Source organism: Canis lupus, chromosome 19 (genome assembly GCF_003254725.2).
Source record: "Canis lupus dingo isolate Sandy chromosome 19, ASM325472v2, whole genome shotgun sequence".
NCBI lineage: Eukaryota > Metazoa > Chordata > Mammalia > Carnivora > Canidae > Canis > Canis lupus.
This window is the reverse complement of record NC_064261.1, coordinates 33,193,502-33,215,304: the sequence shown is the minus strand read 5'-3', so window position 1 is coordinate 33,215,304 and position 21,803 is coordinate 33,193,502. Positions and strand designations below refer to the sequence as shown.

The following is a 21,803-nucleotide window of genomic DNA, read 5'->3' as shown; positions in this document are numbered from 1 at the left end:
TCACCAGCAGCAAACCTTTCCCACAAAAGATGCTAGAAGTTCTTTAAAAGGAAGGAAATGATGTAAGTCAGATCTGCATTATAAAGAGAAAAGCATCAGAGAAGGGAGCTGCATGTAAATGAAGGTGAAATAAAACCCTTTATTTTTCTTATTCTTAGTCTAAAGTATAATTCTGTAAAGCAATAATAGAAACAATGTATTGAGTAATTACAGCAGATTGAAAGTAGAATGAATGGCAGCAATGTCTTGAGGGACAGGAGAGAGTGTTCAGCTATAAATATCTGCACTATCAGTGAAGCAATAGAATTTTATTTGGAAAAGAACTTAGATTAGCTTAAAATGAATTTTGTAAACTCTAGACCAACCATTAATTAAAGAAAAAAAGACAAAGATAGTTGACATACTACGAATGCTAAGGGAGAAAATAAGTAGAGTCATATAAAATGTTCAGTTATAGCACAGAAGACAAAAAAGAAGGAGGAGAAAAATGAGTAAAGAGAATAAATAGTGAATACTACAGTTACAACATGATAAATATTGATCCAACTATATCAGCAAGCACTTTAAAAAAATAGTCTAAAAACACAGTTAAGAGCCAGAGATTTCCCAGTGGGTAAAAGAAAAGACAATTAGGTCCTCACTTCTCCCCTCGATGCCTAAAAGTGACTCCCAACATAGCAACTGAGTGATCACTTCACAATACCAATTAGATCATGTCTGTCCTCTGCTCAAAACTGTGCAGGAATATCTCATTTGATTCAGAACAAAAGTTAAAATCATTGTCCTTCATTGTCTTCCAACATCATTTTCAGGCATGGCTAATTTCCACCCCTCTTTCAAATTTTCATTCAAATGCTACTTTCTCCAAATTCTATATTAACCATAGATGATCTCCTTATAACTCCCTCCCACACACTCTCTATTCCCCTTATATGCTCTATTTTCCCTTGATAGTGTAACTTTTTAAATACAAAAACGTTTGCATGTCTATGTGATTGGTTGTTTATTATCAGCTATCCCTAGTGCAATATAAACTCCATTAGGCAAGGTTTTGTGTCTACTTTGTTTGCTGATCCTCTAGCTTGGTATCTAGTTCAATAAATACTTGTTGAATAAAGGGAGTTTTTCACAATATCTATGGACCTCTTCCAATGTGTAAGGCTTACGTTCTGACATACACTGTGTTCTGAACATGTGTCCTATATCATCGACCAGGATTCAGCAAACTATGCTCTGGAGCCAAATTTGGCCTTCTGCCTGTTTTTGTAAATTCAGTCTTATTGAAACATCCACCTCCATTTGTTTACTTATTGTATATACAGAGGTAGAGCTGAATAGTTACACCAAAAATCTGGTAGTCTCCATAACACAAAAAATTAACTATCTGGCACTTTACACATGAATTTGCTCCCCCTGATATAGACCATTGTGTGTGAGTGTAAATATATATATGTACATTTTCTTTATCCAGTCATCCATCAATGGATTTTTAGGTTGTTTCATACTTGGCTATTATAAATAAGGCTGCATAGAACATGGAAGTGCATATGTCTTTTCAAATTCATGCTTTTGTTTCTTCAGAAAAATATTCAGAAGTGGAATTGTTGGATCATAGGGTAGTTCTATTTCTAATTTTCATGACTGGGAGTGGGGGAACATCAGGCTTCTTTCTGTTAGAACACATTGCATATTTGGAAGAGCAAAGGTATAGAGTGCGAAGTTCAGTCTCAGGGAGATGTGTGAATGAACAGACTATGCCAGTGAGAACAGAGGCTAGTTGTTTAGAGCTGGCTGTAGCAAGAGAGTCAGCCAACATCTTGAGTTTGGAAGACACCTAAAGCCCAGCAAAGGAGTAGGAAAGCTTCACAGTGAAAAAAGTCAGGGGAGACCTTAGGTATGCCCTGAAGATAGGCTGTTGGCCAGGGGGAAGGTAGAGGCTGGCTAACTGAGACAGGCTTCTTATATGATGGTTTAGGAAACATATTTGTCTTCCCATGGTTGGCCCTGAGTTGCAAACCATGGCATAAAATAAGGAAATTGGCATCCATTGGCTTAGCCTTAACTATCCTAAGCAACTGCTATTGGTGCTGTGGTTTGGGCTTTCTGGATGGTGGGCCACAGAGACTATGGGTCAGATCATTGTCATACATGGTCTGGCCATTGTCTATTTGCATTTTCAGTCTCTCAGATAAAAGAAAATTACTTTTTAAGAAACTCTTTGAGTAAATGCATAAAAGATAGAGGAAATGGTCGAAGAAAAAAAGATTACGGATAAAGAAAGTGATAGTCACATCTCTGATTAAATGGCTGACATTTCAGTGGAGAAGAGAGTAGAACAAAAGTCTAAAATATCTACGTCACTAGTTTGTATCTTTCTTATCCCTTAAATAAAGAACTGAAGTTCCATGTTATGTTCGTTCATTTGGTTTTTACTATCACAAACTGAAATGAGACCTTTACTAAGTCAGTCCTGCTTCTTCAAGCTGGCATTTTGATTAAAAGACCAAGTGTCTTCACACACGCTGTAAGATATTCAGGAGGCTGAGGGAACCCTTAAGTGAATACAAAAGCACAATTAGATAGATTGATAAGAACTACCTCCCAGCTATGTGTTAGATCATCTGCTGGAACACTCAGCTTCTTGAAGGTTTGGTGACATTTCATTATCCACCCTGCAAGGTAAAGTTAAAACTCAGCTATTCTAATTCCCACTAACTGAAACTTCAGTACACAAAATATTTCAACTTAAGCATACCATCCCTCCACTTTTAGAAAAGGGTTTATAAACTGCCTTTCCATTTCTGATTTTCAAATAGAATAGGTTTTGCTTGGTCTGTACCATTTTTGCTTGCAGCTCAACTGTCAATAATAAATAATGTATGTAAGATATAATTATAGAAATTTACACAAAGCCAGGGTTGAAAGTGGACTAATTTTTATGGCTTCCTACCCATTAAATGGTCTAATTTTTAGCAATTTTCTACTCATGAAAAACCCTTTTTAAAAATCAACTTGTCTTTGAAGCAGAACACGCACAGTGGTTTTTTTCACTTATAACAGCACTAAGTTTCTAAATGTTGATTGGTATTTCATGAGAAATCTGGCCTTTTTTTTCCTCACCTGCTGATGAAAGCAAATCTATTGCAAATTACACAAGTGAAATTTCTTATTATGCTTTGTTATCTAAGTACTAGAAATAAAGACAGAGTTCTTCATAGCACATTTGGAAATTATAGATACTATATAAATGGATGTTTGTTGAGTAGTCATGGCCCACAAGAGTTTGAATATTTATCAATATCCATCAGGGTTCAGCCTTTCATTTCATTATGATTTTCAATCACTATTGTCCTAGGTGTCTAGCTGGCATCAGCTGTTCCTTAATCTTATCTCCTTAGGCAGTAAAACAACATTAATATCATTTCATCATTTTCTGGCACAGGGCAAATGTAGCCCTGGCCTCAGAGTCAAGAGGAGAGGGTTCTGGACTTGTCCCTGCCACTAAGAGACTTGCAATTGTTGGCAATCTCTGACCTTTCTGGACTGCAGTTTGCTCACCTGCTAAATGAGCAATCTGTATTAGATAACCTCAGAGGACATTTTAAGGGCAACATTCTATGACTGTAAAAAAAAAAAAAAAAAAAAGTGATTAAATGGCTAACAGCTGACCTTCCCCAAATTTTATATTTTTTAAAGAGCTGAGGTGACAAGCTGATGGTATCTGTGGCCTTTGGAAAAAGCACAGTTAAGTATTGTTAATTTTATATTTTATCATGGTGCCGTCACATGGTTCCTCCGAAAGCATGCATACTTTCTGCAAAATAAGTAAATGGACAAGTAAAATAAGTAACTAATGGCAAGACAATGTGCAAAAGGAAGAGAAAGTAAAGAGAATTTAAAAAAAAAAAAAGAGAAACGATTAACATTTAACTGTAGGATATTCCCATGTTTGCACCAGATAGAAAATATCATAATCACAGCACGTTGAGATGAGAATGGGGTCAAAGGAATATCAGCTTCTCTCCCAATAAACCATTTATCTATCTATCTATCCATCCATTATTCATGTATCTGTTCAACGTTTTTGGCATACTATGTGACAAGCACTCTTCTAGACACCAGGGGCAAGTAACACAGGCAAGCCCTCTGTGTGCATGGGGCTTACATGAGGGTGTGAAGTAGCAACAAACAGGTAAACAAAGATTGAATGATAAGTGATAAAATTTTCAGGGAGTGCGTGTGCTACACAGATAGTAAAACATGAATGTGAGAAAGAAGGGCAAAGGGTAGGGCATGAGAGGCATGAGGGGCTGCAGATAAGATGGTTACGTAAAGAAAAAAATCACTAAAAGAGGAGGAGAGAGAGATAGTGCCAGGCAAAGTTAGCCACAAGTGCCAAAACTCAGAGAATGGAAATGCAAGGTTATGGTGGCTGGAATTGAGTGGGTCAAAAAGAATTATTTGAAGCAGGCTGAAGGAAAGAGCCAGATCACAGAGGGCCTTGTAGAGCAATGGTAAAACATTTGGGGTTTTTGTTTGTTTCTAAAGCTTATTCTATTCTCTATGACCCAAATATACCACACCCTTTGTGGCATTTAAGAAAGTTAACAGGATCACAGATATAATTAGAAATTGTCTCAGCAGAGATTAATAATAATAGTAATAATAATAATAATAATTTTTATTGAGTGCTCAAAAGATGCCAGGAATTGTGTAGAGAGCTCCTGTACTAACTCAGGTACCTCTTATACAACCCATGAGGAATCATCACTAGACCATTTTACAGGTAAGGAAGCTGACTCATCCAAATCGACCTACTTGAAAAATGGAAGATCAAGATGAGAGTCCAGGTTTCTAATTCCAAAACCCAATTAGATTCATTTAAAATGTGATAGGAACTATAGAGTCAGGAAAGGAGCATTTGACTAGAATGAAAGCTCCAGGAAGGAAAGGATCTTCACTGTGATGAAGCAGGACATAGAGAAAAACCTTTCCCATAGCCAGCACTCAAAAAAAAATTGATTGCAAAAATCTAAAATTTGCCATTTTGCAGGTTTCAACACACCTAAAAAGGAGGCAAGGCAAATGGATGTCACTTTATGTTTTTTCTAAGTGTGCATATTTATTTTTCTCCCCCAAAATTACCCCAGATTCTTCTAAACACCTGTTTTATTTAAACCTTTGGTTCCTCTGACCCCCATAAAGAAAATCTCTGCCCCAACTCCTCCAGTGCCTCCTTCCTCTAGCATCTGTTAATTTACTCACCTCCTGATTAAGGTAACCGCAGATACACTCTCAGTGGAATCCAGGTTCTGCTTCATTGCATCAGGATCTGATTATGAGGAGTGTGTCCACTTGGCCTGGCATTAACCACCCTCACTGTGGTTGGGCTTTGGCACAAACATCTACAGAGCTGCTGTTTCTGCCCATTACACCAGGAGTGAGTAAAAGCAGGATCAAGTCACTGGGAGAGAATTTGGCAACAGGGACGTTAAGACACTGAAGAGGAAAAGAATAGTCTAAGGGGTTTTCAGAGTCCAGGTAACAAACACATAGGCTAGACTTAGCAGCACAATCAAGAAAGAATCCAAGAATGAGTGAGCACATGGGTAGCATCCTTCTTGGGTAACCATTCTCCTAGAAATCATGGAGCAAGGTAGGTGGTCAAAGGGGCAGCTGACCTAAACAAACAGTAGATGCTGAGTGTGAATAGAAAATCCTGAGGTCGGGGAAAATACACAAAAGCAAGGGCAACAGATAATTGACCTGCATGTGGTCCCAGTATTAGCCACCAACCTTCACAGCCTGCTTGCTGAAAGCCAGGCCTGAGTAAGAAGGCAGGAGGGGGCAACAACTGGTAGGGTCAGAGTGTCAAGAAAGTTACAGGTCCTCTGTCAGAAGTTCCCTGATGACTCTGTGTGCCACAAGAACTTACCTGCCAGAACTTTGGCAGGTTAGCTGGAGCAGGGTTTGGGGAAAAGCAAATGGCTTCATAGAAATCTCTCTTTGATATAATCTCATTAATATGTGGAATTTGGGGGAAAAAAAACAGAGGATCATTGGAGAAGAGAGGGAAAAATAAAACAGGATGAAATCAGAAAGGGAGACAAACCATAAAAGACTCTTCATCATAGGAAACAAGCTGAGGGTAGTTGGGTGGGGGGATGGGGTAACTGAGTGATGGGCATTAAGGAAGGCATATGATGTCATGAACACTGAATCATTGAACTCTCTCTCTGAAACTAATACATTATATGTTAATTAATTGAATTTAAACTTAAAAAAGAAATCTCTCTTTGTATCTTTTTCTATACTCATACCTCATTGATTTCATTCTATTTCGAATGCTGATTTGAGATTAGGTCAACGAGATATATCTGTTCAACATGAAGTTCTTTCCATCAAGGGCTGATTAATTGGTGATAGCTTTGTGAGGCTATTATTAGCAAATCTAAATTTAATTTTCTTTTCATTTACCATTAATGTGATGTTCAAGACAATCCATGACCAGGCCCCAGACTTCCCTTAGCTTCGTGAGGCACTATACTCAGTCACCTGTGTTTTCAGAACCTTGCATTTGGTTGTCAATTCTTAATCTTTCAAAGATTTCTTCATCTGGGGTCCATGGAGCTAAGCATCCAAAGATGGACTTCATTAAGCCCAGGACTTCTTGGTACCTTCGTGTAAATTATATGCAAGTTTAAATGTGCATTTAATTAGCTTCTTAAAGGGGCCTATGACTTGCATGAAGTTAAAGACCATTATGCTATTCCCTCAGCCTCAAGTGATTATTGTCCTATTACCATCTTTAGGTAACATTATGTATTCTTATTTTTAAGGTCTGGCTAATGCCATAAGCTTCTTAGAGACACTGCATGTTTCCTAGGTCAAAATCAAATTAATCTTTACTTTCAACTTCCATCTTGGTTTGGTTGACCCTATAACAAGAAAGCATTTCAATTTGCATGTCAATTGACCTTTGCAAGGTTAATAATTAAATGCCTGTCCAGCCTACAGGACTGATAGCTTCTCAAGGACAGGGAGACACATATTAGATTTATCTTTGTGTATACTAGTAGTAGTAATACTTTATAAATAGTAAATACACAAAATAAAAGTTTCTATATTGAGCTGAACAGGACACTGTCCATTTTTACTGGGTTTAACAAATTCCAGAAGGGGTCTGCCTGGATCTATAATACTTACGGTACTTCTCACTCCTTTCTACCTTTTATTGACCTAAATTCCATTGCCTTAACAGTATCATAGCTGCTGCCCTACTTGATGAGCCCTATTCCACCCTCCCACACCCGATCCTCATTCTGGCATGACATCAGCTCTGCTTCCAGCCCCAAGTATCATCTTCTGCCCACCTGTTCCTGCAGCTCTATGTGAACTTTGGTTTCAAGTTAGCATCTCAACATCCATTTGGCAAAGACTTTTGGAAGGGGCTGTTATGTACCACCCTGGATCTAGCATCAGGGATCAAATGGTGAGTAAGCAGAGACACTGACCTGGCAACCACCACCTATTTTGTACTTTGAAGAAGTTTTAAATGTTGTTTTGGACTCTGATGTGATCTCAGTTTCATGTCACATTTTAATTCCACAGTGATTGTGTTCACTTGACTGTTTGCTGGATGCAGAGACGAGAGTTATGAATACTGACTCTTGTTGGCCTCTAAAGGACCCTGGAATGCTATGATGCTGCTTTCAGAATTTGATATTACACATATAACCAAAGTTCGATAACCACATCTTCTTCTTCTTCTTTTTTTTTTTTTTTTTGGCTAGTTTTACTATTTTTGTTTTGCTGCCATCCATGGACTATCTTGTCCTAAAGCAGAAGGACGGCACATTAGGATGAGAGATGTTTCCTCTAAATATGGAATAGTTGCAAAGCAATCATAATAATGAAATGGATTGTGGGCGTAATGTGCCTGTGTTTTCTCATTATGGCATATTTTGCTGTGATGTTCCTGTAATGAATGTACCACTTGTATGTATTAAAAATGATATAAGTGACCATTATAGAAATATTATCTTTCTCCCATGACAATATTGGGGACTGCTTTTTTTATTGTAAAGGGTACTATCATTTGTATGTTAAATTTTTAAGTGGATTCCTTTATTTCAATGTATAAAGTAATAGAGGGAAGTTTAATAGAGCACTTCTTTCATTTTCTTTTCTTTTTCTGTTGTTTCTCATTTGCTCTGATGTCTTTGAGTCTCCCAATTATACAAAGATCATTTCCACATTTCAGTGGGTCTGATTAGCCAGTCCTATAAAGAGCCTCTGAGAAGCTCAGACCCACCTGAGGAAAGAAAACCTTGATTTTGTCTTACACAGAGAATTAAAGGAAAAATACGCAGTGACTTCTTCAATGTGAAATAGATCAGTGTCAGAGGATGGCCGGGGCCTCTTTATCTCTACTGTTCTTTTTTAAACTCCTCACTGAGTTGTATGGTCAATAGTTACCATTTGTTTATTTGTTATGATCATTGAGATTTCTATCTCTTGAATTTTCTGGAGTGTCTATAGCTCCAAGGTGTTTGGGGTATTTGCTTACCTGGAAGCATTCTAAATGACATGGTATCCATCCCATTCATTCGTGCTGAACTTAACTGTATAGCACCTTCTATTTTAATCTTGGCTTCAATGCCAGCTTAAATTTTCCTTCCACTCAACGTACCCCAGATTAATTCTTTTTCCTCAAACTCCTTACTTCTAGTCAATTTCAAGCAGTTTAGGTTTGATTTGCTTTATAATTGTCTCTTGTGCACACCATAGCTTATAAGATATGTTACTTTGGACAAATCACATAATTGTCCTCAGCTTCTGTTTCCTGCTGTGGAAAGTGTAAGTAATTCTACTGATTTTGGTGGGTTCTTTAAGAAGACATCTCTTCTTTAGGTCACATTCCTACTTTGGTCTCCAAAGAAATGAAATTTGGTCTTTTCTCCCTTCTTTCCCCTTTTTTCTTTCTTTTTTTTTTTTTACAGATTTATTTATTTATTCATTTATTCATGAGAGACACACAGAGAGAGAGAGAGAGGCAGAGACATAGACAGAGGGAGAAGCAGGCTCCTCACAGGAAGCTTGATGTAGGACCCAATCATCGGACCCAGGATCACACCCTGAGCTGAAGGCAAATGCTCGACCTTAAACCACCCAGGCGTCCCTCTCCCCCTTTTTTCTTGATCCAAAATGCTTAGGAAAGGTCTTTTATTTAGCTCTCTGTCTACTTCCTGTCATTACCAAGAGAGGATCTGTCTCTACAGCAGAAAAATTCAGCTGCATTGGGTCATCCTTCACCTTTGTGTTGACTTAGCATATTGGAAGTTACTGCTTAGTCATGTTATCTTCCCCTGGACAACATGGCAAAGGTGAAGTGGGGCCTGTACCTGAATTTGTTACTGCCAAGCCACAAGCACATTGGACAAGGCCATTGCATGAAGAGGGTTGTTGCGTGCACTTTTATGTGAGTCTGCAAGGTGCGCCTGCCTGCTCTGCTCAGAGCTGAATGGGAAAGTCAGAGTCCACTCTGCAGACCCAGCACTTGCTATAGATGGGCCCCCAACATTAGGTGAAAGAACAAGGAGAAGAGACTTTCACCTTGTCCTTATTTCCCAGCCATGCCCTCCATCCAACTATGAGGTCTTGTTCATTAGGAATGGCTTGGCCCAACAATAAAACTAACACTTGGGTTCTACTTGATCTCCTAGTACCTATTACCCCACTGTGTTGAATCCCAAAAAGTAGACATTGGTGTGTTTATACAGTTTACACTCACGCTCCCCCATGCTCAGCCATATCTCAAAAATTATTGTGACAATTAAGAAATAGCACATGTAAGAACACTTAGCATTACTCTCAGTTCTGTGTATTCTTTCATTTTGGACAGGATTTCTACTTGTTTTCATTTTATGGTGTGTTTGGAGCCATGTAAAGTACATAGTGATAAGTTGGGAATATAGAGAATTCAGTGAAGTTTGTTTGCCCTTACTGACTGATTTAAAGATGGTCTTTGGGTGCTCATAAGACTCAAGATGCTTGTCTTTCATAGCAATATAAGGAGATACTCTTTGTTCTGGTCTTTCTCTCTTTCTTTCTTTCTTTTTATGGCTTTGACTTTTACTTCAGCTAACAGCATAACTTTACCTTTATAAATCTCTTATTATTTTTTTTTAATTTTTTTTTATTTATTTATGATAGTCACAGAGAGAGAGAGAGAGAGGCAGAGACACAGGCAGAGAGAGAAGCAGGCTCCATGCACCGGGAGCCCGACGTGGGATTCGATCCCGGGTCTCCAGGATCGCGCCCTGGGCCAAAGGCAGGCGCCAAACCGCTGCACCACCCAGGGATCCCATCTCTTATTATTTTTTAAAGATTTTATTTATCCATTCATGAGAGAGAGAGAGAGAGGCAGAGACACAGGCAGAAGGGGAAGCAGGCTCTATGCAGGGAGCCGATGTGGGACTAGATCCTGGGACTCCAGGATCACACCCTGAGCTGAAGGCAGACACTCAACCACTGAGCCACTCAGGCATCCCAAAATTCTTTTATTAAAAACATTTTGCAAAAAAAATTTAAAAAAAACATTTTGCAAACATGTACTTAAATAATTTGTGTCTTCCATCCAATATGATAGGTTTGAATCCTGATTCATATTTTCCATGATGTTAAATACATGTTTTAACATATGATCTATGAATAAATGTGTATCATTTATTTGCCATTATCCAGAATTTTAAAAAATTATCAGTATGTGAATAGGTAGGTCCCTTTACATTAACTGTGCTTTTAAAATCATAGACATGTGTCATCAGTAACTCAATTTTTTTTTCAACTTTCCTATGTCTTCTTCAAGCATCTTTTTTATTTATCTGTGGTTTAGTTTCTCTGTTCCAGTTTCTTCCCTGGGAACATCTGAATTCTCAAGTTGAATTTCATTCTCTGCCATCATCTGGAGCTTTTGGTCTTATCATATTAAGCTCTTCCTTCTTTCCTGTAAATACTCTTTGCACTAAAGTAAGCAAAGATTCTGCAGATCAAGAAATTCAAGTTCAGAGGCTAAACTACTGGCCTGAAATTTTACTGGAAGTAAGTGGTGGTACAAGATTGAAACTTGAATTTTTGTTTTGGGTCTGAATCTCAATGCTTTTTCTACCAGAATAAGTGATCTTATCTATACAACTCCTGGTTTCTTTTTTTTTTTTTTTTAGTCCCCCTGGGATTTATCATCAGCTTTGAGATCTGCCATAATCAACAAGCCAAGCATTGTTACTTTTATAAATGATATGTTATGTTACATTTAGTTAGTTGCCTAGTTTATATGAGTAGTGAATTCCAGTTATAAATTTTGGATAAAGATACAGATATTTGGATACAGATATAGATATGCCTCTGTTGTTCACAAAAAAACTTACAACATTTTAATTTAACTTTACGTTCTGTGCTTATTTATGACAAATTTCTATTTCAAAGATAATGCATCTTCTGCTTTCTGAACCCATCCTTCTTTGGGGACTCCTAGGATTTGGATGGGACATTACGCTCACTAAATATTTCCTAATATTTCTCATGGGATTCTCCCCACCTCATTTTCCCAGATGAGGACATTGAGGCTCAGTAAAATAGGTATAGTCAGTAGTGTAGCAGGAGCTTGAATCCAGGTCTTCTGGATTTCCTTCACTTCCTTTTTTAAAACTTAATTTTGGTTTTGGTCTAATCAGGAAAGTTGGAAATTGGTGCATAATTGGTTTATTCTTTTCTTATCCAAAGTGTTTTAGCTATTTATTTGTTTATAGAAAGAGAGTACACATGGGAGGGACAGAGGGAGAAGGAGAGAGAGAATCTTAAGAGAATCTCCATGCCCAGCACAGAGAACACAGCCTGGTGTAGAGCCTGATGCGGGCTGATCCCACAACCTCAAGATCATGACCTGAGTTGAAATCAAGAGCCAGACGCTTGACTGACTCAGTACCCAGGTACCCCTAGCTTTCTTTCTAAATCACAGCAAGTGTTAGTTTCTAGTCTTAAGGCACACACACACGTCATATATATGTATATTATATACATGCATACAACACACACATATATATATATATATATATATATATATATATATATATATATATAAAGAGGTTATTTCTTTCCCTCTTTCTCTCTCTTTTCTTTTCAAAACTCAGTCTCTAAATGCTCTACTCCAAACCAACTGATGAGGACATTACACAGTGTGTTGCTTCATGATTATGACCACCACGTGGGCTAGGAAGAATGTAAGGAGACTGTACAGTACTGCAGAGCCAGCAAGCCTATTCTAATTAGCTTTTCCCCTTGCTCAGATATTTATAACTAATCCTAGCTTGCACACATGTGTATGCATGGCCTGCAAGGTCGCTGCATCTCCTTAGCGCTCCCTGGAAAAGTAAAGTGAGCTTTCTGGTGGGCAGAAGAAATAACCCAAGACTTATTTTATCCAAAATATTGTAGAAGCTCGGTTAATTTTTAAGTGAACCACAGGTTTTATGTACTTGGTTTTGTCCAGTAGAGGGACTAGAGAGGTAACATTTAAGAGTCTGTGGCCTAAATACCTGTAATTATAGGGGTGACTTACCAGAAAACTTTCAAGTCTTATTAGATGAAAATGAACTTAGAAACTGAGTCTACTTGAAATAATCGTCTTTGCAAATACCTGGATGAAAGTGTTGCTTGAAGTACAGGATGTTGTGAACTGCTTTTGCCTGGCCTCTGTTTTCAGGTCAAACTCATTAATGTCCAGTTGTTGCCAAACGTTAATTAGTAAATAGAAACATATCTTGATTTTACATAGAACCCCACTGAATAATATATGTGCACTTGCATGGGGGCAATACAGAAGAGCTGTGTTTTTCTAACAAGTCTTTAGCAGTCAACTCACATTTGGTTTCTCAATCCGCATATTTGTTTAGAAATTTATAGTTCCATAAGATGCTTGCTGATTTATTATTTCCTCTGAAATCATGAATTCACTAGAATAGCTGTAAGAACTCATTGGTCCTGACCCCAATCACTCATTTTCCTCTTCTGGGGCTCATTAGGAGAATATCTTGGAAAGCAAAATGTGTGATGTCAAATTCATATAAACTTTTCTCAGTGGATTACTCATTTATTTATTGGACAAAGAGTATTTGGTCCCCTCCTATAAGGCAGGTGTTCTGCAAGGTTCTGGTGATTCAGTGGTGATTGACCAAGGTATGATCTCTTCACCACTCATGGAGCTTCCAGTTTAGCAAAGAAGACCAATCAAAAATAGTAAAGACCAACAAAATGAGAAAGAAAAAGTTGAAGTATATAGTATATTAAGAAGCTGATGGCTGCAGTCGGAAGGGGATTCAATTCCCACTGTTTGGAAGAAGGAAAAGATGATGGAAAGGTATAGGTGCAAAAATTTAAGAACCAAGAAGCAAGTACCAAAGGAGTCAGAGAGACAGGAGAAAAGAAAATATAGGCAAAGAAAAAAAATAGGAAGATTGAAAAAGAAGTTGAGTGATCAAGAAGTAAATGAGGGATAACAAGCGTCAAGATGAAGTTAGTGTCAGGGAAGAGGAAGGGCAGTGGGTGGGAGAGGGCATATTGAACCCTTGTTTTTGTCTCCCCCCCCCACCCCCATATGAGCAGCACTCTGATTTGTCTTCAGGAACCAGTGTTCTCCTAGCCTTAGCCCACATGCTTTCAGGAGACTTGATCTCACACTCTGGGATTGGCAGGTCAGGGTTAGACTTTGAGCTCAAATATGGACATGCAATCCCAAACCAGGCTGGTGAGAGTCATCTCATGGATTTTTTTTCTGGAGCTACTAAGAAGAGTTCTAGTCTTTCACTGGAGGGTTAAGTTGATTAAGCATATGCTTAGATTTGCTGGTGGCCCTCTTGACACTACTTGTGGGGGCTTGCTGAAGAATAAATCCAACCTGGAGGGAAATAGAGTTAATCTAAGAAAGAGATCCCTGGAGAGATTATTTGAATATCTGGATCCAGCCATACCTGATCTATTCAGGAGTATCTCCTTTTGGATAGTTGTGAGTTATGCTTTTTATATTTAACACCAAGGACCCCAACTGTATGTGCTTTCAGGCAATTGTGGATTGAGGGTAGTAGGGAAGGTGGATGAGGAAGACAGGCCCATACACTTAGAATTGTTTTGCCTGTCAAGATGGCAGTTTTTGGAGATGAATGGTCTCACTTGGCACTTCCCAAGCTGAGTTAATTGGTTCCTCCTAGCTTCTGGCTTGTAGATGACACTAGGTAGGCTGAAGAGAAAAAATCCTGCTCTAAGTAAAGGGGTCTTCAGAAGGGAGTGTCTTGATTTTAGGTCCAAAATTAGAGAGGCTGGCCTAAAACTAAGGTCTTTTAGTAACAACAGTGTTGGTGAAGCAGGTACTCTATCTCAGATTAAGGCCATTCTTTCTGTTGGGATAAGTGGGAAACAGAAACAATGAATATTGGATGTGACACCAGTGTCAGCAAATAAGGACCGAGGGTATCAGCAAAATTCCTAGTAATTTACTTATTTCTTTACTACATCCTAATTTCTATGTCAGGCTTTCTTGATGGTATCATTTTTTAAAACTGCTTCTGAAAATTTACTTATCGCAAAATAACATACAACGTAAGACTTAAATAAATGGATTGTTTTCTTATCCTTTCCAACTGTTTTGAACAAACCACTACTCAATCTTTTTTTAAAAGCCAGTTTTATAGACACATTATTTCATGTATAAAATCATGGTTATTCTATTTGTCACTTACAGATAAAAAAAAAAACAATCATAAGGTGAAAGGTAGAGACCGTGAATTATTCTCACATGTCAATTTTAACCAAGTGTTTTTTGAAAACTCTGTAAACGGTATTGTTTACTTGATGTCAGGATATCCATTCAATGTTGATTGCAGGATATCCACTGCAATTTCACCTTAACTGTTCAAGGGTTTCGGGGAAATTAGAAACACGGCATCTGCCACTGAATCATTTACAAAAAAAAAATACTGTCTAGAAACGCAAGTATAGTACTTAGAGGCCACTACAAATCCACATGTCCATGTGTCTTGCAACCAAGTACTTTGGTTGAAAGAAAAAGAAGTCTACAAGACACTACAAGTGAAAGAGAGGTTCAGAGATGAGATGTGGATAAAATCATAATAAAAATATCAATAGTTGTAGCTACTATTTTTGAGTGCTTAATATGAGTCATGCACTGTGCTAAACACTTCATTTAAATTCTCATTTGCTCTAAATAAGCAAATTATGAGGCATGTTCTATTAATATTCCCATTCTGTAAATGAGAAAACTGAGCATAATTACTAAGAAACTTGTCTACATTTGCAGGGATAGGAAAGGGTGGAGCTGGGATGCAAACCTAGTCTGTATGATGTCGAAGTTTCGTATAAGGGCAGGATGGGTAGCGAGAGCCTGCAGAGACTAAAGTAGGCAGTGGACAACCAGGAATTTAGAGTGTTTTTCCATTTCTCTCACAACAACTTCACTTCTCAGATTTCTTCTCTCTTATAGAATATCTTATTGTCTCTTCAAAATATTTCCTCTCCCTCTTTCATCCCCCAATCTCTTTATCTTGCTGTTAGCCAAGTATGGCTTAGCCACTACTGAGTCTAGAAGAGTTTTCATCTGAACCCTCTCCCCGTGATTGACCTCAATGCTAGCCTCCAAGTCCAACTTCCTAAGAAAGAAATCTGATTGTCACTCCATGACTACTTGGGCCTGCCCCTTTACCATGCACTGTGGGCAGGGACAGTTCCCCAGTGGTGATTGCATCACAAATAAGCTACAACAATTTCCAAAGGGTGTGATCCAAAGCATAGGCTCCTCAGGAAATCAGAGAAGGGAGAGAGCAGAGAAATCTTGCTAGAGGATGATTAACCTGGACTAGTTTTTGGAAGCTGGGAAATCTGGTCTGGTAGATACGGTGTTGGAAGATTCCAGGCAGGGAAACAATGTGGATACTAGGGGTGGGGAGGAAACATAGAGATGTTCCGAAGTGAAGGAAGGAAGATAGTCAGTCTCCTTATGAAGGAGAGCACCAGAAAGCAGAAAAGCAAAAGATTTTCTTCCTTCTTTCAAAGTCATCTCTCTAATATATGCTTTCTTTTTGACAGGCAAGATTATACTACTTGATATCTTGAGCATCAACAGAATTTCTTTCCTTGGAGGTATCATGATATGCCAGAAAGGACAAGTGGGAGGGGGGGCTGGTTTCTGGTTACTGCCTCTGCACAACCTTAGACCAGTCACTCCGCATTCTATGGATAATTTCTTCTTCTCTCAAATTCTTACCTACCTCACATTATGAGAGGGACATTATAAGGTTTAAGATGAGCTTCTTGACCACTGAAGCAGAACAGCCCTATGTAATGACTTAAAGCATCATGTCATCAATGTCTTTGCCTTGTAGTTTCTTCTTCAAAGATTGTATCAAGGCAAACAAGCCTAATCACAAGTCTGGTTTTGAATCATAGGTTTCCAGATTATTCCATATTTCACATCTTCTTGTCAGTGAGGCTGAATATGTATAAAAAATCTCAGCTTAACCACATTCAGATGTTGAAGGTCAGCTCAGAGTTGTCACCTTCAGTAGCTGCCAACTCACCCCCTACAGTTTATCCATTTGTAAACAGCTCTCCTTAATGTAACTGATTTTGACAAAAACGTGAAATAATATATCATTTTGGTATAATTAATTTTGTTAACTGAATGATATACTTTGAAATGTAAACTAGCAATTTTCTGAGGGAATTATTTTTATATCCATATCTTCTGTCTGATAATATATAGTTACAGATGGCAAATGACTTAACAATACTCATTAGAATTTTAAGAGGCATTGCCACTTTTACTTTCAGTCTTAGAAATTTTAAATGTTTTGTAGATATATGGTTTTTCCTGCCTAGTATTCACTTGTATATGCATACATATGATACATATTATATATGTGTGTGTATATATTCTGTGTATATATATATACATACACAATATACTAAAGTCTAGAATGACTGATTCAACCAGAATATTCAAATACCCAAAACTTTTCTATATTCTCAGTTAAGAAAAAGAGACAAATAATATTTTTAAAATACTAATAAGTTTCTAGAGAAGAACTAAAAACATTTCACCTATGTCCTCTGGTTAGTATAATTTTCACTCCATTGGCTTCATTTTTATCTCTTCACCTAGGACTTTGTAGCCAGCCCAAACTTAAAATAATCTTGGGCTGGACAAGATTATTTTATCAATTTCCTATTGTCATTGTAACATATTAACACAATTTATTTATTATATTGCTATACTAGAGGTCTCTAGAGGTTGGTCATCAGAAACATGTTAAAGAGCACAGCTATGTTTCTTCTGGAATCTCTAGAAGGAAAGCTATTTCCTGGCTTTTTCCAGCTTCTTCATTTTGGGGATAGTAGCCCCCTTCTACCCTCAAACTCAACCACATAGCATCTGCAAACCTCTCCTCTGATCTCTGCATCCATCATCATATCTTCTCTCTGACTCAACCTTCCTATTTCCCTCTTATTAGGATCCCTGTGATTATATTGAGACCATCCAGATAATTCAGAACAATCTCCCAATCTAGAGATTGTTTACTGAATCACATAAGCATGATCTCTTTTGCCACATAAGACAATATTTACAGATTCTTTTTCTTTAAGATTTTATTTATTTATTCACGAGAGACATAGACAGAGAGAGGCAGAGACACAGGCAGAGGGAGAAGCAGGCCCCCTCCAAGGATCCTGGAACCCAGGATTACACCCTGAGCCGAAGGCAGACGCTCAACCGCTGAGCTACCCAGATGTCCCTATTCACAGATTCTAAGGATGAGGACGTATACATCACAGAGGGCCAGTCTTCTGCCTGCCATAATTAATCATGAAGAATATTTCCAAGATTATTAGTTGAGTTGGCCAGGAAACTTGGCATTTGACTCAATGGCCTTTGACTCCCACCATCAAGAAACTTATAAAATAAACCAATAAAAGTCAGGTGCAACACAAAACAGAATGAGTGGAGATGCACGCATTGTTCAGACATAAAGGAGCAGGCTCTTGGCAAAGATGCATCAAAGGACTCCAGGGTTCTAGTTGGGGCTACATTAAGTGACATCTTGAGCCCATCCCAATCCTTTTATTTCCATGACTTCTGCTGCAGAGTAGATTCTTAACAAATTGAATTTAAGATTTGGACTCTGGTGGCACCTGAGTGGCTCAGTCAGTTGGGCATTTGCTTTAAGCTCAGGTCATGATCCTAAATTCCTGGGATGGAGCCCCTCATCAGGCTCTCTGCTCTGTGGGAGCCTGCTTCTTCCTCTCCCTCTGTCTGTCACTCTACCTATTTGTGTTCTCTCTCTCTCTCTCTTTCTTTCTCTCTCTCTCTCTTTCAAATAAATAAAATATTAAAAAATATATTTGTACTCTGTTGATTTCTTAAAGCTGTGCCAGTATATAGATTTTAGACCCAGTACAAGATAAGACGTTAAAGAGTGTTTCTATTTCCAAACTAGTATACATCATACCGCACGCCCCATATACTTTTTCCAGCCCATATGCAGCAGTACTTTATTTGTTCTGAAAATTATTGTTTAATTTCAAGAGAATAAAAAAAAAGAATGAGAGTCCATCTGACAGAAGTGGGTCTTTCTAAGCCTCAGAACTGAGTATGTTGAAACTGTTGGACTGTAAATGTGTCTTTAATCTTTTAATTTTTATGTCAAAAAGTGCTTTGGGGAGACTGGGGGGAAAGGAGAGGACAAATTTAAGCAGAAAATTTATTATCCAAATCCTTGGATAAGGAATGTCCAATGACATAATGGCTAATAACTTCAGCTATATTTTTACGAAGGACGAGAAATTTCCAGTAACAATGATTGAAACCCAAACAACACTCTGGTAAAATCTTGCTGACTGAATTTATCTCACCCTTCAGATTTTTCTTTCTCAAGGAACTTCCTTTTATAGAGTTCTTACCGCACTTTAAAATGTTCCAGGGATTATTCCTTTTTAAAGGATTTCTTTGGGCTATTATTCATCCCTTTGCGCTAATCCCCTAGGATCTCTCCAGGCAAATTCAAGTTATTAAGACTGTGGGGGGAGAAATCCAAGTGTTCAGTCATTTACAAGACTCTGACTTACCACTATGATTTCCAAGTAATTGGAAACATCGGTATACGTGGCTATGATTAGTCATATCTGTTCAGAAGGGAACCTGGATGCCTTCCTGGAAATGAGATGCCAAGAAAGCAGTCCAGGATTCCCTCTGCTTCCCCTCCTGAAAGGATCAAAAAGCAAACAAGCCTACCAGGACTGACAGACTTCTGTTGCTCTGAATGCTGTCACACTGTGGAGAAGCAGCAGGGCCTGACCAGAAGGGAGAACAGTTTGCCCTCCTACAAGAGTCAAAAGATGCAATGACTTTTGTGTTGTGTACCTTTTAGCGTTACTGTATATTATGCTCTTCGACATTAAGATGATAATTGCGGAGAAAGTCTCCTATTGGGCCGTAAATTAGGGGCTTGCTTCCTCTGTCTGGGCTTTTTGTGCTTTATTCACATCAAAAGGCAATTACTTTTCGTGCACACTTAATCCCACCAGTTTAATGGGGCATGTAAAATATGCCTTGCAATTTGCCCTTTATTAATCTTAAGCTTGCTGAAAACAAGAGCCAGCTCACCATTTGGATTCTTAAAAACAACAGCCTGCCCTTCAATAATTTAACTTCTGTCTAATTTTGCCAAACTCAGGAGGTTTGGAGAAATGCATTCTTAGTAGGACCAGGTTATTCTTGGGGGCCCTTGAAAGCCCTTACAGGAGTCGGGAAGGGCTGGATGGCATAGTAGTGCCTGAATCTTTTCCACTGGTAGATGGGGTAGGTTGGCCTTGTCTGCCATCCACGAGCTGGGACAAGCGGCAGAGAGAAACATAGGCTTGAAAGACAGACCACCTTGGGTTTGGATACGGGCCCTCCCACTTGTGCAGGACTGATGGTGTGACCTTGGCCTAGTTAACTTTTCATCCTCAGTATCTTCATTGGTAAAACAGAATAATGTGTATAAAGGCAGCAATGAGGCTGACAATGAATATAGGTAAAAGAGTGACCCTGTGATACATTTTTCAATGGAATGAGTAGTAGTCATCAGGAATTTTCAGTAGCTATGGGAATAGTATTCTTACTATAAGTGATGTTAGGTAAACTATCTTGGGAACCAGAGAGCTTCAGTCTGGTCCAAAATACTTAAGGGGTGTAAAATAAGTTGTTTGAGAGAATGAGAGTCAATGCAAGAAAATAAAGTCTGAGCACCACAGGCAAAGGGTAGTAGCAAATTCTGAACAAGAAAACAGAAACACCAGTCAGAAAGGAGTGGGTGAAAGCTCATTGCAAAGATATAATAATGAGCGCAAAATTTTCATCCAACGTCCCACCTCCACACATAATCAAAGACAATTTGGCAGAGCCAATACGGTTTTGAGAGGATGCAGAGAGTACATAGGGGTGAAAAGGAACCAAATGGCAGCATGAGTGTCTGTCTATTTGACTTTCCAGTGATTTGTGTGCCAAAAATATTACTATTAAGTGTGATTTTATCTGACAGCATGATTGGGTCATCTCTCATGACTTGGAACAAAATTTTGAAAGAGAGCATAGTTTATGTCTGTAAATAACTGCATTGTGTGTCTGCCCTCCCCAAAGCCCCTAGCACCCCAATTTCCTTTCTCAAGATATCCCCAGTTGTCTGAATAGGGAAAGGTTTCTATAATGATGTCATGCTTGCTCCAAGCATAACGGAAAGAGATATTATGGAAGAAACTTAGGACAAGAGTGGAAAAGAGTCCTCAAGAAAGAGAGACAGATGAGACAGATGGGACACCTGAGAGAAAACCCTGATATAAGACACTTCAGAGTTCTGGTTGAAGAGAGTGAACAACAGATGTCTTTGTCAATACAGGAAAGTGTTAGGGTCAGAGCTCCCTATAGATACAGTGGGTAAACAGGCCAGTTTTCTTCAAGTAGCAAGCAAAAATAAACCAAATTCAAACTCACTTTAGCTAATAGACATTGTATCCGTTCAGAGAACTAATGGACCCAAGGAATTTCTCTAGGCATTGTCATCTATAATGAAGCTTCAAGAAGATAACATACACACAGCTTCTGTCTGACCTTTTAACTCTTTCCTCACCCCCAGAAAACTCACAGAATACTGTCTACAGTTTGGAAACTAGGGCTCTGTTATGGACTGAATTAAGTCCCCTCAAAATTCACATGTTGAAGCCCCAACTCCAGTACCTCAGAATGCGACTGTATTTGGAAATATGATCTTAAAAAGTAATTATATTAAAATGAAGTCATTAGGATGGGCTCCATTCCAGTACAACTGGTGTCCTTCAGAGAAGAGGAAATTTGGACACACCAACATATAGAGGGAAGATGTGTGAGGACACAGGGAGAAGGCAGCCACCTATAAGCCAGAAAGAGAGGCCTTCAGAAGAAGTTAAACCTGTTGACACCATGACCTTGGACTTCAGACTTGTGAAAGTAAATTTCTGTTGTTTAAGCAACACAATCTGTGGTACTTGTTACAGCCACCCTAGCAGATTCCTAAAGGCTCTCTAATGCTTGATTCTGAATTTAAGAATTCTCAGCACTTGGATGATGACTATTACTGAGAGAATTTCTGCCTGAGAACCAAGACACAATGAAATGAGGAGAAATGTTCATCATGTGCCTAATATCCTGACCTAGAGGTAGG

General features: G+C 38.5%; 1 long non-coding RNA gene across 4 annotated transcripts in view; it reads left to right on the top strand.

Annotated features, from left to right (window-relative positions):
* The window catches only part of LOC112649876 (uncharacterized), a 74,778-nt gene that overhangs the window by 28,282 nt on the left and 24,693 nt on the right, over nucleotides 1–21,803 (top strand). For 2 of the 4 annotated variants that reach the window (XR_004806999.2, XR_003129758.3), the window contains exons 4-5: nucleotides 3,697–3,744; nucleotides 7,262–7,492. This is a non-coding gene — a long non-coding RNA (uncharacterized LOC112649876). Of the gene's footprint in view, nucleotides 1–3,696; nucleotides 3,745–7,261; nucleotides 8,015–21,803 lie in introns of those variants that run through there. The other 2 variants (XR_003129761.3, XR_003129757.3) reach the window with 2 other exon arrangements.